Consider the following 12,929-nt stretch of genomic DNA (forward strand, 5'->3'; position numbering starts at 1 on the left):
GAAAATTTTCTTAAAATAAACATATGATATATTGGGTTGCCATCTTCAGTGCTGAAACATCCCAAATTGTTTTCCTCTTCCTATTTGTTCCCCTGAAAAAGTTCTAAAAATTGGTTTTCACAGGAATATTCAAAGACCTTTATGCTTCTATATTTTTTATCTGTTTCATTCAACTACCTGTTTAATAGAAGCATTATAAATCTAGCAGTTTAATCTGATTATTGTAATTATTTTTGTAATTTCTTTTTTTTTTTTAATTTTATTTGTATGTAGTTTCTACACCCAATGTGGGGCTCCAAACCCAGACCCAAGATCAAGAGTCACATGCTCTTCTGTCTGAGCCAGCCAGGAGCCCCTATTTTTGTCATTTCTTAATGTCTGAATTCCATACTAGATTATAAGCCCTTGAGAACAATGTTCACAAGTCATATATGTGTATTCATATGTCATGTTCTCTTTCAGATTTGGAATAACCAACATATGACAGACTTCCAAAAAATATGTGATGAATGACTGAAATAAATCATGGTTCCCTCACTTTCTTCCACTCTATCATCAGGTGAGTTACTTAATTTACCTCATGTATAAAGTGAGTAAAATTCTATTAGTAAAAAGTGAGATCATTTAGTAATTTACAATAAGCTATAATATCAAACAGACCAGTCCAGTAATCAATATTTAGCACATGTGATAGGCAGCCTTTCATTGTGTCTTATAATGATCCCTACTTCCTGATTTATGCTCTTGTGTAATCTCCTTCCACTGGCTGTGGGGTGGATTTATGGATGAGCTTCTAACACACAGAATACATCAGAAGTGATGAGATGTCTCTAACAAGATGAGACTATTAAAAAAAGACCTGTGCCTTCACTCATGGATTCTTTCTCTCTCACCTTCTGGATTGCTTCCTCTGGGAGAAGCCAGCTACCATGTCATCAGGCAGCCCTGTGAATGAGTTCAGAAGTGTATCCTAGCCAAGTTGAGCCTTGAGATGACTGTAGCCACAGCCAAAACCTCTATTTCCGCCTCCTGACAGACCCTGAGCCAGAATCGCCCAACTAAGCTGCTCCTACATTCCTTACTTACAGAACTGTGAGGTAAGAAATGTTTCTTGTTTCCAGCTGCAACATTTGGGGATTAATTTGTGACATAACAAAAATAATTAATACATTATAGTCATACCTGGATGATAACAAGTGTGCATTCACGGTAGCTATTCCTTGACTAGGGTTTAGCATGCGATTCTTAGCATCCTATCATGCTAAATTTAACTCTAGTGGTTATAATTGCAGTAAAAGAAGGTAAGAAAAGTGGAAAGACTAACTTCTCCTGATCAGTTATTTATAAACTATCTTTGCTCCAAAAGAGTTCATTAAAATGTATTTCATATGATATCTTGGATTTGCTTCAAAATAATGCAAGGGGGGATAGAATAGTGAGTAAATATGAGTTTAGGTAAAACAAAATTGGACACAAGATGAAATGGAGTGATTGCTACTGGGGGTTCTTAGAGTTCTCTACTTTTAATAACTTTTTAATTTTTTTTTTTCATAATAAAAAGGGTAGCTTTAAGTATTTCATGGAATCATGAGTTTGGAGTAGAGGGGAAACTTTAGAGATCGTCTATTCTAATTAAGTCATTTGATAGATGGGGACATTAAGGCCCAGCAAAGTTTACTGACTTACCTAGAATCTTCCCAGGCTCAGCTTTAGTGATTTCATGGTTGAGTATGGAGAAACTACTAAGTTCTTAACTCTTTATTTTCTCAGTCAGAATAACTTAACTCTAGATTCCCTAGGACAGCCTTCACAGCATGAAAATCTGAGCCTGAAAAAAAAAAAAAAGAAAAGAAAAGAAAATCTGAGCCTGATCTCTACTTTCCTGTGCATAAGCCACTTGTCATACACTGGCAAGTTATTTGGTTCCAGCCCCTTACTCATCAATTTTCAAAAACACAGGATTTGAAGGCCTGGTGTTTTATGCCTGCAGGCACTGTGTTATCCTTCTAGAAAAGAGTTTTAAGTAACAATGACATCAACAAACACTAGATCTGCATTATTCATGTATCTAAATGAGCCAGTGTGTCCTACTCTCCACAAGGAGCGTTAGCACACTCTCTTTGTGTTCTACTCCAGTATCTTATCTGACTGTGGACTCTGTTTCAGCATTATCAGAATGACCTCATCTAGAGTCTTTTGGAATTACTCAGCATAATCTTTATCCAACTCTCCTTACTAGGCCTACAGGCCAAACATAGATGGACTCTAGGTGGAGAGGGTTGGCACAAGGCTCCTGATCTTGAGTCAAAGTAGAGTAAATGATCCTGAGAACAAATCATAAAGAGTTGGGATTAGCAAAAGGAAGAAACACAGACAGGGGACACCTGGGTGGCTCAGCGTTTGAGCATCTGCCTTGGGCTCAGGGCGTGACCTTGGGGTCCTGGGATCGAGTCCCTCATCAGGCTCCTTTCAGGGAACCTGCTTCTCCCCCTGCCTATGTCTCTGCCTGTGTGTGTGTGATCAATAAATAAATAAAATCTTTTAAAAAAGAAGAAGAAAAACAGAAAGAAATAATGGGTGGAGAGGTTGATAGGAAGACAGCCTATTCTTACTGTTGCCTGTCATGACTAGAATTCAACTCTTACCTGCTTCTTCCCAACCCCTTTTTCTGGGCTTTAATTCTTTTTTTTCCTCACATCATATCAAATTGTCCTGACCACAGACCAAGAAATGTATGTATTGGAGGGGCATTGGGTGGTACAGTTGGTTAAGCATCTGATTCTAGTTTTTGGCTCAGGTTGAGATCTCAGGGTCTTGAAACCAAGCTTTTTCTGGGGCTCCATGTTCAGCATGGAGTCTGCTTGAGATTCTATCTCCTTCTCCTTCTGTCCCTTCTGCTTATGCACTCGCTCTCTCTCAAATAAATAAGTAAATCTTTTTTTAAAAAAAGAAATATATGTATTCTGTGTTTCAAAGATCAATTTTTCTAAAAAATTTTTTATTAAGAAAACAGGGCAGCCTGGGTGGCTCAGCGGTTTAGCACTACCTTCAGCCCAGGGTCTGATCCTGGAGACCTGGGATCGAGTCCCACATCCGGCTTCCTGCATGGAGCCTGCTTTTCCCTCTGCCTGTGTCTCTGCCTCTCTCTCTCTCTCTTTCTCTCTCTCTCTCTATGTCTCTCATGAATAAATAAATAAAATCTTTTAAAAAATTTTATTAAGAAAACAAGAACAATAAGATATAAGCATCAAAAAATAATAGTATAGGGACATCTGAGTGGCTCAGCGGTTGAGCGCCTGCCATCGGCCCAGGGCGAGATCCTGGAGTCCCACATCGGGCTCCCTGCATGGAGCCTGCGTCTCCCTCTGCCTATGTCTCTGCCTCTGTGTGTGTGTGTGTCTCTCATGAATAAATAAGTAAAATCTTTTGTAAAAAAAAATAGTATAGGGACCCCTGGGTGGCTCAGCGGTTGCGCGCCTTCCTTCAGCTCAGGTCATCATCCCGGGATCCGGTATCAAGTCCCACATTGGGCTCCCTGTAAGGAGCCTGCTTCTCCCTCTGCCTGTGTCTCTGCCTCTCTTTCTGTCTGTATCTCTCATTAATAAATAAATCTTTTAAAATAAATAAATAATTTTAAAAATTTTTAAATAGTATAATGAACTCTTCTGAGTTTATCACTTAGCTTCAACTCATACTTAATCTTGATTCCATGTATCCCCTTCCCCACTCCCCTCTTCTCCCTGAGTATTTTGAAGCAAATAATTGGCATTTCATTTCATCAGCAAATACTTCAGCATGTAGATCTAGAAGATATGGACTTTAAAAAATAAAAAGTACGAGGCCACTGTCACTACTAAAAATTATTTTAGGGCAGCCTGGGTGGCTTAGCGGTTTAGGGCCACCTTCAGCCCAGGGCCTGATCCTGGAGACCCGGGATCAAGTCCCACATCAGGCTCCCTGCATGGAGCCTGCTTCTCCTTCTGCCTGTGTCTCTGCCTCTCTCTCTCTCTTTGTCTCTCATGAATAAATAAATAAAATCTTTTTTAAAAATAAAAAAATTATTTTAATTAATATTTTGTTCAATATTTTGTTATTTTTGAATGAGAAAAAAACCTATGAAATATTGATAATGTATCCTCTCTCACCCCTTCTACTCCTCATGGATCTATACAACTCCTGTCTGGAGGGTTTGAGTTTGCAATACACCTCTGACTGATACACCAGAATGATGCTGCTCAGGTTCCTCCATGATTCAGGGAGTATAGGGTGGGGACTCTCTCCAACGAAATTGTCGCCCTTAAAGATATTTCACTATTTAGATCAAAGACCCCATAATATTTAAGAATCAGAGTCTGCCTAAAAGTCTCAAATTAATATTCAATTTCTGACATATTTAATATGAGTTCAATAAGCACTGTATGGTTTTATTTTATTTTATTTTTATTTTTTTTTTACTGTATGGTTTTAATACCCTGACAAAGAAATCATTGGGATCTGGTGCTAATACCCTTTAGCACCTACTCAAATTTTCCCCTACTTTTATGGTTCCTTTCAGACAGAAAAGGAGAAAATGAACTGAATACTAGAAGGTGTCTCAAAAGGATTAATAGAAACCAGAATAAGGGGGATCCCTAGGTGGCTCAGCGGTTTAGGGCCTGCATTCAGCCCAGGGCGTGATCCTGGAATCCCAGGATTGGGTCCCACATCCGGCTCCCTGCGTGGAGCCTGCTTCTCCCTCTGCCTGTGTCTCTGCCTCTCTCTCGCTCTCTCTCTCTCTGTGTCTCTCATGAATAAATAAAATAAAATCTAAAAAAAAAAAAAAAAAAAAAACAATAATTTCAGCCCCTTTTTGTTGTTCACTCCCAAATTTACCTCTCTAGCCACAAATTTACTTGGGCTATGGACTCAACCATCAAACTACCCCCATGGTTTATTGTTTATCAAATATTTTATTTATTTATTTGAGAGAGAGAGAGCATAAGAGAGAGATCACAAACAGTGGGGAAGGATAGAGGGAGAAGCAGACTCCCCACCAAGCAGGGAGCCTGATGCAGGACCTATGACCAAGCCAAAGGCAGACACTTAACCAACTCAGTCATCCAGATGTCCGACCTCTAATGTTTAAATGACATCTAACATTTTACATGTTCAAAACACAACTCTTAATTCCCTTCCTGCATTGTATCTGCCCGCCCCCCACCAAAACTATTCCTTTTTAAGTTCCCTCATTTTATTATTTGGCGCCATCATCTTCCCTATCTTGCCAAATGATGTCCTCTTCAACCCCCAGATCCAAAGGTGGATCACATGAACTAGGTGTTAGGGAGGATGTCATTTGGCAAGATAGAGAAGAAATGGAGCTGGGGTCAGCATTGGGAGGACTGTCCAGGGCTCTCATAGGCCAATACCTGGGAACCACAAAAGGGCCAATGCCTATAGACTATTAATGAGCATTCAGTGCTATACAACAGGCAGTTATGTGAAGTCAAATGTAGTCACCTCAGCTGTGTATCCACCATTGAGGCCCATGGTCCTTCCATTGGCATCAGTCTGCATATAACTGTGCTCTTGACTATGAGAATGTAAACCTGTATCCTGAGACTTGAATACCTAACCACATTGTGTGTGTAAAGAACCACTCTTTTAGTTTTCCAGGATACAGAACAGTATGACCTTGACACCCAGAAAGCCATTAGCGGTATAGAAGGGAAAACTTTGGAGAGACTGGGCAGAGGTGAAACTACCACTTTACAAAAAAAATATGTGTTAGATAAGCTGTATTCAGGCATGGCTTACAGTGCTGTTGGCTATGAGTTCAATGTGAAGAAATCAATGTTATATATATATATTTTTTTTTTTTAAGATTTTATTTTTTAAATTTTTATTTACTTATGATAGTCACACACACAGAGAGAGAGAGAGGCAGAGACACAGGCAGAGGGAGAAGCAGGCTCCATGCATCGGGAGCCCGACGTGGGATTCGATCCCGGGTCTCCAGGATCGCGCCCTGGGCCAAAGGCAGGCGCCAAACCGCTGTGCCACCCAGGGATCCCTCAATGTTATATATTAAATATGGTTTCTTTTAACAAAAACACATAGAACAAGGTTATGTGTAGATTAGTTGAAGCAAATTTGAACAAAGGCTCTCAGGAAACTATTTCTGCTAGGAGCAGTGCTTAGTGTTTGAAATTCAGTGTTCCCTGCCTATCCTGTCTAAAGCAACACTCACATTGGGGCACTGCGGTGGCTCAATCCATTGAACATTTGCCTTTGCTTCAAGTCATAATCCCACATCATTGGCTTCCTGCTCAGTGAGGAGTCTGCTTCTTTCTCTCTTTCTGCTCCTCCCTCTACCCTTCCCTCTGCCTGTTCTTTCTCTCTCAAATAAATAAAATCTTTAAAAAATAAATAAACACTCACATTATATCATCTTGCCCTATTTTATTTGTTTTTAAGATTTTATTTGTTTATTCATGAGAGACACAGAGAGAGAGGCAGAGACATAGGCAGAAGGAGAAGTAGGCTCCCTGCAGGGAGCCAGCTGCAAGACTCAGTCCCAGGACCCCAGGATCATGACCTGAGCCAAGGGCAGATGCTCAACCACTGAGCCATCCAGGTGTCATCTTTCCCTGTTTTAAATTTTCCCCATCATTTAGTCACTGACATTATTTGTCTATTTATGTGTTTACTATCAGTATGTAAGTCTCATAAGGGCAGGAACTTTATTTTATTCACTACTGTATCCCTGGTACCTAGAACAGTAGTAATAACCTATAAATATTGTTGGTGAATCAATCAAATAATTAAGCAGGCTGTGAGGAGTCTGTTCTTTCCACCACTTTTCAGCCTCCATGTTTCTGATCATTGTTCCATCTCTGGAATTACTGAAACCCTAGTACAGGTAAACCCTAGCTGGCTCCACCTCTCCAATCCTGCAAATATGCCTGAACATGTCTGAAATGTCTGGGACTCTCATCGATATTTCTTCCCTGTGCAGTCTACATGAGAAAGTTCTTAAAAAAAAAAAAAAAAAAGAGAAAGAAAGTTCTTTGAGTTGGGTCCAGAGCATGAAATATGGTTTTGAATTAATTCTCTGCTAGCAATAACCATTAATGGACAATGCCTAAAAAACAACAACAGCAACTTAGAAAATCCTGTCTTAACTGACTCAAATGACATGTTAATTCTCAACCTAATCATTTATTTACTGATGCCTGCTGCCTTCATTAAGAATTATTAGAGCATTTTCTTTTGAGCTTGTCAAAGGGAAAATTATATTTGTGTTTACTTTAGTCACCAAGGTTAATTGCTATTTTAATACTCTTTTGATGTGCTAGTAGCTCCTAATGAGGATCATTAATTAGAAAACTAAAAGGAGAAGTCAGGTTTCTGCAGAAAATTTGAATCTATTCCCACTACTCCCCTAAACTCCATTTCTTCCATGACTTACTATTCATTTCATCTATATTTCCACAATTAAATTCAAACTATATTCATTGGGGAAAAAAATTGAGCAGTTAAGTCTTTGGGATCTTCACTTACTCCATAAGTTCTTCAATGTCCTGAGCCTCTTTCCTCTGGCATAAAATATTTATCTTGCAGAGTCATTTACAATTAATCATTATCATTTGCAGCAACCATTTTTCAAGCACCTACTATAGGCAGTCACCATACTAGGTGCTTAACCTTCATTGTCTACTACTCTGCCCTATTGGGGAATTGTCATTATAGTTTCCCATGATATAATGTATGTAAAGCCTCTGTCATAGTGACTGGCACATACTTGGACAGGAGTTGGCATACTTTAGCCCTTGGGCTAAATCTACCCTGATGCCTATTTTTGTAAATTAAGTTTTATTGGAACACAGCCATGCCCATTTGTTTAATATTGTCTTTGGCTACTTTGGCACTAAAATGGCAGAATTAAAGAGTTAAGACAGAGATGGTATGGACCACAAAGACAAAAATATTTGCTATCTGATACTTTATTTTAAAAAAAGTTTGCCAACTCTTATACTAGGAGACCAAAAAAGTTAGTTTGATTTGCTTTTCCCTCCAAACAGGAGGCCAGAAAAAAAGCACAGACAAGCAGGATTAGAGAATGAGTCACCAAGGACTAGAGTCCTAAGGGATCAAAGATTTTTACCAAAAGAAGGGGGAAGAATAGAGGTGAATCGAGACCCTAATGTGTGTCTTCCAGATACATTGTCTATTGCAAAATGAGCAGCCTCTGATATGGAAGGTGGCAAGCAGTGTGCTTAGGGAAGAATATGAATATAGTTATGAGTCCTCAGGGGAGAGTCAGGTGGAGAGTATTCAATGAATAGGTAAAGGATATAGAAGAGAAATCTGTTTATCATGGAAAATTGCAGGAGGCAGAGTGGGAAGATTTGTAAAGGAAGGGTGAAGCATTGGGGGCTTCAGAATGTCTATAACAAGGGGATTTAGGAGTATCATTGGTTGAAAGAATGTCACTTATACATAACAAGATTGGGTAAAGTGAACCGAAGGAGATCACGAGAGATCTGGAGCCATTCCCTAATGTACCATTAGCACTTTCCACTAGTGGGAGGTCAGGAATGGGAAAAGGGAGCAAAAGTATAAACAGCACAAAAAGTCATGACAAAAAGACTTATATTTTGAACAGTGACTGAAGATGATGACAGAAATGATAAATATAGTGGAATAATCTGGTTTCACAATTTCGAAAGGTTTCTTATTATACACTTGCTTTACCTTAGGTAGAAGCCCACATCTTGGTAGAATCAGTGACCCAGGGAAGTTGATGATCTGACCTGTAAGTTTTGTAGACCAGAAGTGAACAGGCCTCACAACATCAGTGCTTTAACTGTGGTATTCAGCAATACTATCGATGAAGTTGTTTCCATTCTTTAAACCTATTAGAATTATGGCAATCAATAGGCCATAACTCAGAAAGGTAATTTGAAGTAATTCAATGATTAAAAAGGAAAAAGAAGAGAGGGGCACCTGGATGGCTCAGTTGTTTAAGTGTTTGCCTTCAGCTCAGGTCATGATCCCAGGGTCATGGGATCAAGCCCCGTGTCATACTCCCTGCTTAGCGAGGAGTCTGCTTCTCCCCCTGCCCCTCTCCATTCACCTCTCCTCCCCCTGTTCGTTCTCTCTCTCTCTCTCTCAAATAAATAAATAAAATTTAAAAAGAAAAGAAAGTGAAACCGTACTATCAGAAGGTCTTAGTCTTGTTTTTTGATATGCTTTTCCTTCCTTGCTTTCTTTTATCAAGACAGCACCATCTTTTAAAATACTTTTGTAGTTGTGGGAAAGTCATGTAAAAGGACCGTGATTTCTGGAAAGTTAAAAAAACAAACAAAACAAGCAACCACCTCTGGTGTTGTTCCAGGGGAGCTCTGACTCTAATATATACTCTCCTTTCACCTTAACTAGATTTTTTGTATTGCAAAAATACTATGTATTTTGCAAGTCATGGCATCTCCAGAATTTTTAAACACAGTACTAACTTGTTTAATATCCGTAGAGTCAGTATCTTGGGATAACTTTTCCAAAAAGTCCATCCCACTCTGAATTTTTAAGCATTTTTAAGTTTACCTGTTTGGATTCAGTTCGATGACAATTTTTTATTTTTTACCTTTGATCCTAATATTCTGCAGCTCTTTGTTTTTTGTTTTTTTGTTTTTTAATACGGAAGTTATTTTAGAGCTGGACTTGTAGTGTGGTTTGCTCAGAAGGCAGCTAAAATCAAAGCACTATTTGCAATGTTGTCCTGGTGTGTGGAAAATACGTCTTTGATCTGATATGTTAGAAAAAGCATTTTAGTTTCAGAGAAAGGCCACAATTATTTATATGATTCAGCCAGAAAACATGCTTAAATTATAATTCATAGTAAGTAAAGAAAAGCAAAGGGCCAATAATTTATCACTCATTCAGTAAGTGTTGATTGAATAGCTACTGGGTGCCTACACTGTTCTAGGCACCAGGGTTAGAGCAAGAATAAAACAGACAAAAATTCTTGCCTTTCGGAAGTTTATATTCGAGTGAGGGCAAACAGACAATAAACAAGATAAATAGGGGAAAAAATGTAATATGGTAAAAGGTGGTAAATATAAGAAAAAAAGTTATGCTGGGAAGGGGAAAGGGTGCTTTAGCCAATGAGCTATTTGCAATTCTCAGTAGGGTCTCCAGTCAGCTTTGAACACTCTTGATTTCTTCAAAATGCTTTGGAACAGGCAGCACAGGTGGCTCAGCGGTTTAGCACTGCCTTCAGCCAACGGCGTGATCCTGGAGTCCTGGGATTGAGTCCCACGTCAGGCTTCCTGCATGGAGCCTGCTTCTCCCTCTGCCTGTCTGTCTGTCTGTCTGTCTCTCTCTCTCTTTCTCTCTGTCTCTCATGAATAAATAAATAAAATAAAATGCTTTGGAGCTTACCAGGCACTTAACTAGAAGCTTGAAGAGGGTTCCAAGAGACAGGAATTGGAACTAGTGATAGCTTACCCAGTTATCTGATTACTTAAGACCTTACACATTATTTCATACCCAGCCTTCCCTATCTTCTATACCTCCACTCCCCTTCTCCCCTGTTAATTGCTTTTTATTTAGCCAATACAAGTGAAAAGAGGGGGGCAAAAAGCATTAAAAATACTTTTGCTTATATTTTGAGTCTGATGAATTTTTTTCAAGCTTTTTAATTAATGAAATATATTGAAACTGTAAATTTTTAAAATTAGCATACAGTGTTATGTTTCAGGTGCACAATATAGTGACTCAGTTCTATGCATTACACAGTGCTCATTATGATAAGTGTACTCTTTAACCCCATTCAGGTATTTCATATTCCCTCCCCACCTTCTCTCTGGTAACCATTAGGTTGTTCTCTATAGTTAAGAGTCAAGGGACACCTGGGTGGCTCAGCGGTTAAGTGTCTGCCTTTGGCTCGGCATGATCCTGGAGTCCCAGGATTGAGTCCTACATCAGGCACCCTGCATGGAACATGCTTCTCCCTCTCCCTCTATCTCTATAATGATAATATATCTTTATATATATATAAAGAGTCTAGCTTTTTGTTTCTCTTTTTCTTTGTTCATTTGTTTTGTTTTTTTAAATTCCACATGAGTGAAATCAGAAGGCATTTGCCTTTCTCTGACTTATTTCACTAAGCATTATACTCTCTAGATCCATCTATGTTGTTGCAAATGACAAGGTTTCATTATTTTTTATAGCTGAGTAATATTCTTGTGTGTGTGTGTGTGCGTGCGTGTGTGTGCACACGCCACATCTTCTTTAGCCATTCACTTGGGCTGCTTCTGTAATTTGGCTATTATAAATAATGCTGCAGTAAACATAGGGGTGCATATATCTTTTTGAATTAGTGTTTTCATATCCTTTGAGTAAATACCCAGTAGTGGAATCACTGGATCATATGGTAATTCTATTTTTAATTTTTGAGGAACCTCCATACTGTTTTCCATAGTGGTTGCACCAGTTTGCATTCCCACTAACAATATATAAGTGTTCCTTTTCCTCCTCTTGTTCCTAGCACTTGTTTCTTTTGTTGATTTTTAGCCATTCTAACAGGTATAAGGTGATATTTCATCATGGTTTTAATTTGCATTTTGCTGATGATGTGTCTGTTGGCCTTTTGTATGGCTTCTTTGGAGAAATATCTATTTGTGTCTTCGTCCTTTAAAAATTGGATTACTTATTTTCTTGGTGTTCAGTTATATAAGTCTTTATATATTTTGGCTACTAACCCTATATCATAGATGTCATTTGCAAATATCTTCTCCCATTCAGTAGGTTGTCTTTAATTTTATTGATGGTTTCCTTTGCTGTGCAGAAGCTTTTTATTTTCATATAGTCCTAATAGTTCATTTTTGCTTTTATTTTCCTTGCCTCAGGAAACATATCTAGAAAAATGTTGCTATGGCCAACATCAGAGAAATTAGTGCCTGTGCTATCTTTTAGGATTTTTATGACTTCAGGTCTCACATTTAGGTCTTTAATCCATTTTGAGTTTATTTTTGTCTATGATATAAGGAAGTGGCCCAGGGATGCCTGGGTGGCTCAGCAGTTGAGCGTTTGCCTTCAGCTAAGAGCGTGATCCCAGGGTCCCAGAATCAAGTCCCACATCGGCCTCCCTGCCAGGAGCCTGCTTCTCCTTCTGCCTATGTCTCTGCCTCTCTGTCTCTCATGAATAAAAAAATAAAATCTAAAAAGAAAAAAGAAAAAAGAAAGTGGTCCAGTTTCATTCTTTTGCATGTAGTTGTCCAAGCCTGATGCATTTTTTTTTTTAATGTAAGTTCTAAAAAATTAAGGGGCACCTGGGTGGCTCAGTCAGTTAAATGTCTGCCTTCAACTCAAGTCCTAGTCCCAGAGTCCTGGGATCCAGCCCCACATTGGGCTCCCTGTTCAGTGGGGAGTCTGCTTCTGCCTCTCCCTCTGCCTCTCCTCCACTCTTGCTCTCTATCTCTCTCTCACTCTATCTATCTCTCTCTCATCTTCTAAAAAGGATGAATTTCATCATCTATTTACTATTTCATCATAGTAAAAAAAAGATTTAAAAATAAAATGAATATAAATGTAAATCCTAATGAGTTCTAGAAATGGAAGCCATGTGAAAAACAAATTCTCTTGTTATTGCAGATAAACTGATGATTAAAGCCACCTTAGAATTTCTTTCCAGGGCAGCCCGGTGGCTCAACGGTTTAGTGCCGTCTTCAGCCCAGGGTGTGATCATGGAGACCCAGGATCGAGCCCCACGTCGGACTCCCTGCATGGAGCCTGTTTCTCCCTCTGTCTGTGTCTGTGCCTCTCTCTCTCTCTCTCTCTCTGTGTCCTTCATGAATAAATAAATAACATCTTAAAAAAAGAATTTCTTTCCATTTGAAATAGAGTACAGTATCCTGGAAAACACTGAGTGAACAGTTTGGGTTTTA

The 12,929-nt window shown here is 38.9% G+C and overlaps 1 protein-coding gene across 1 annotated transcript in view; it reads left to right on the top strand.

Moving 5' to 3' along the window:
* The window catches only part of LOC121495213 (translation initiation factor IF-2-like), a 32,504-nt gene that overhangs the window by 3,870 nt on the left and 15,705 nt on the right, over positions 1 to 12,929 (top strand). The window contains exons 3-4 of the mRNA XM_041762470.1: positions 463 to 559; positions 921 to 1,097. The gene's annotated coding sequence lies outside the window, so the exon portion shown is untranslated. The remainder of the gene's footprint in view (positions 1 to 462; positions 560 to 920; positions 1,098 to 12,929) is intronic.

Source organism: Vulpes lagopus, chromosome 7, assembly GCF_018345385.1.
Source record: "Vulpes lagopus strain Blue_001 chromosome 7, ASM1834538v1, whole genome shotgun sequence".
Lineage (NCBI taxonomy): Eukaryota > Metazoa > Chordata > Mammalia > Carnivora > Canidae > Vulpes > Vulpes lagopus.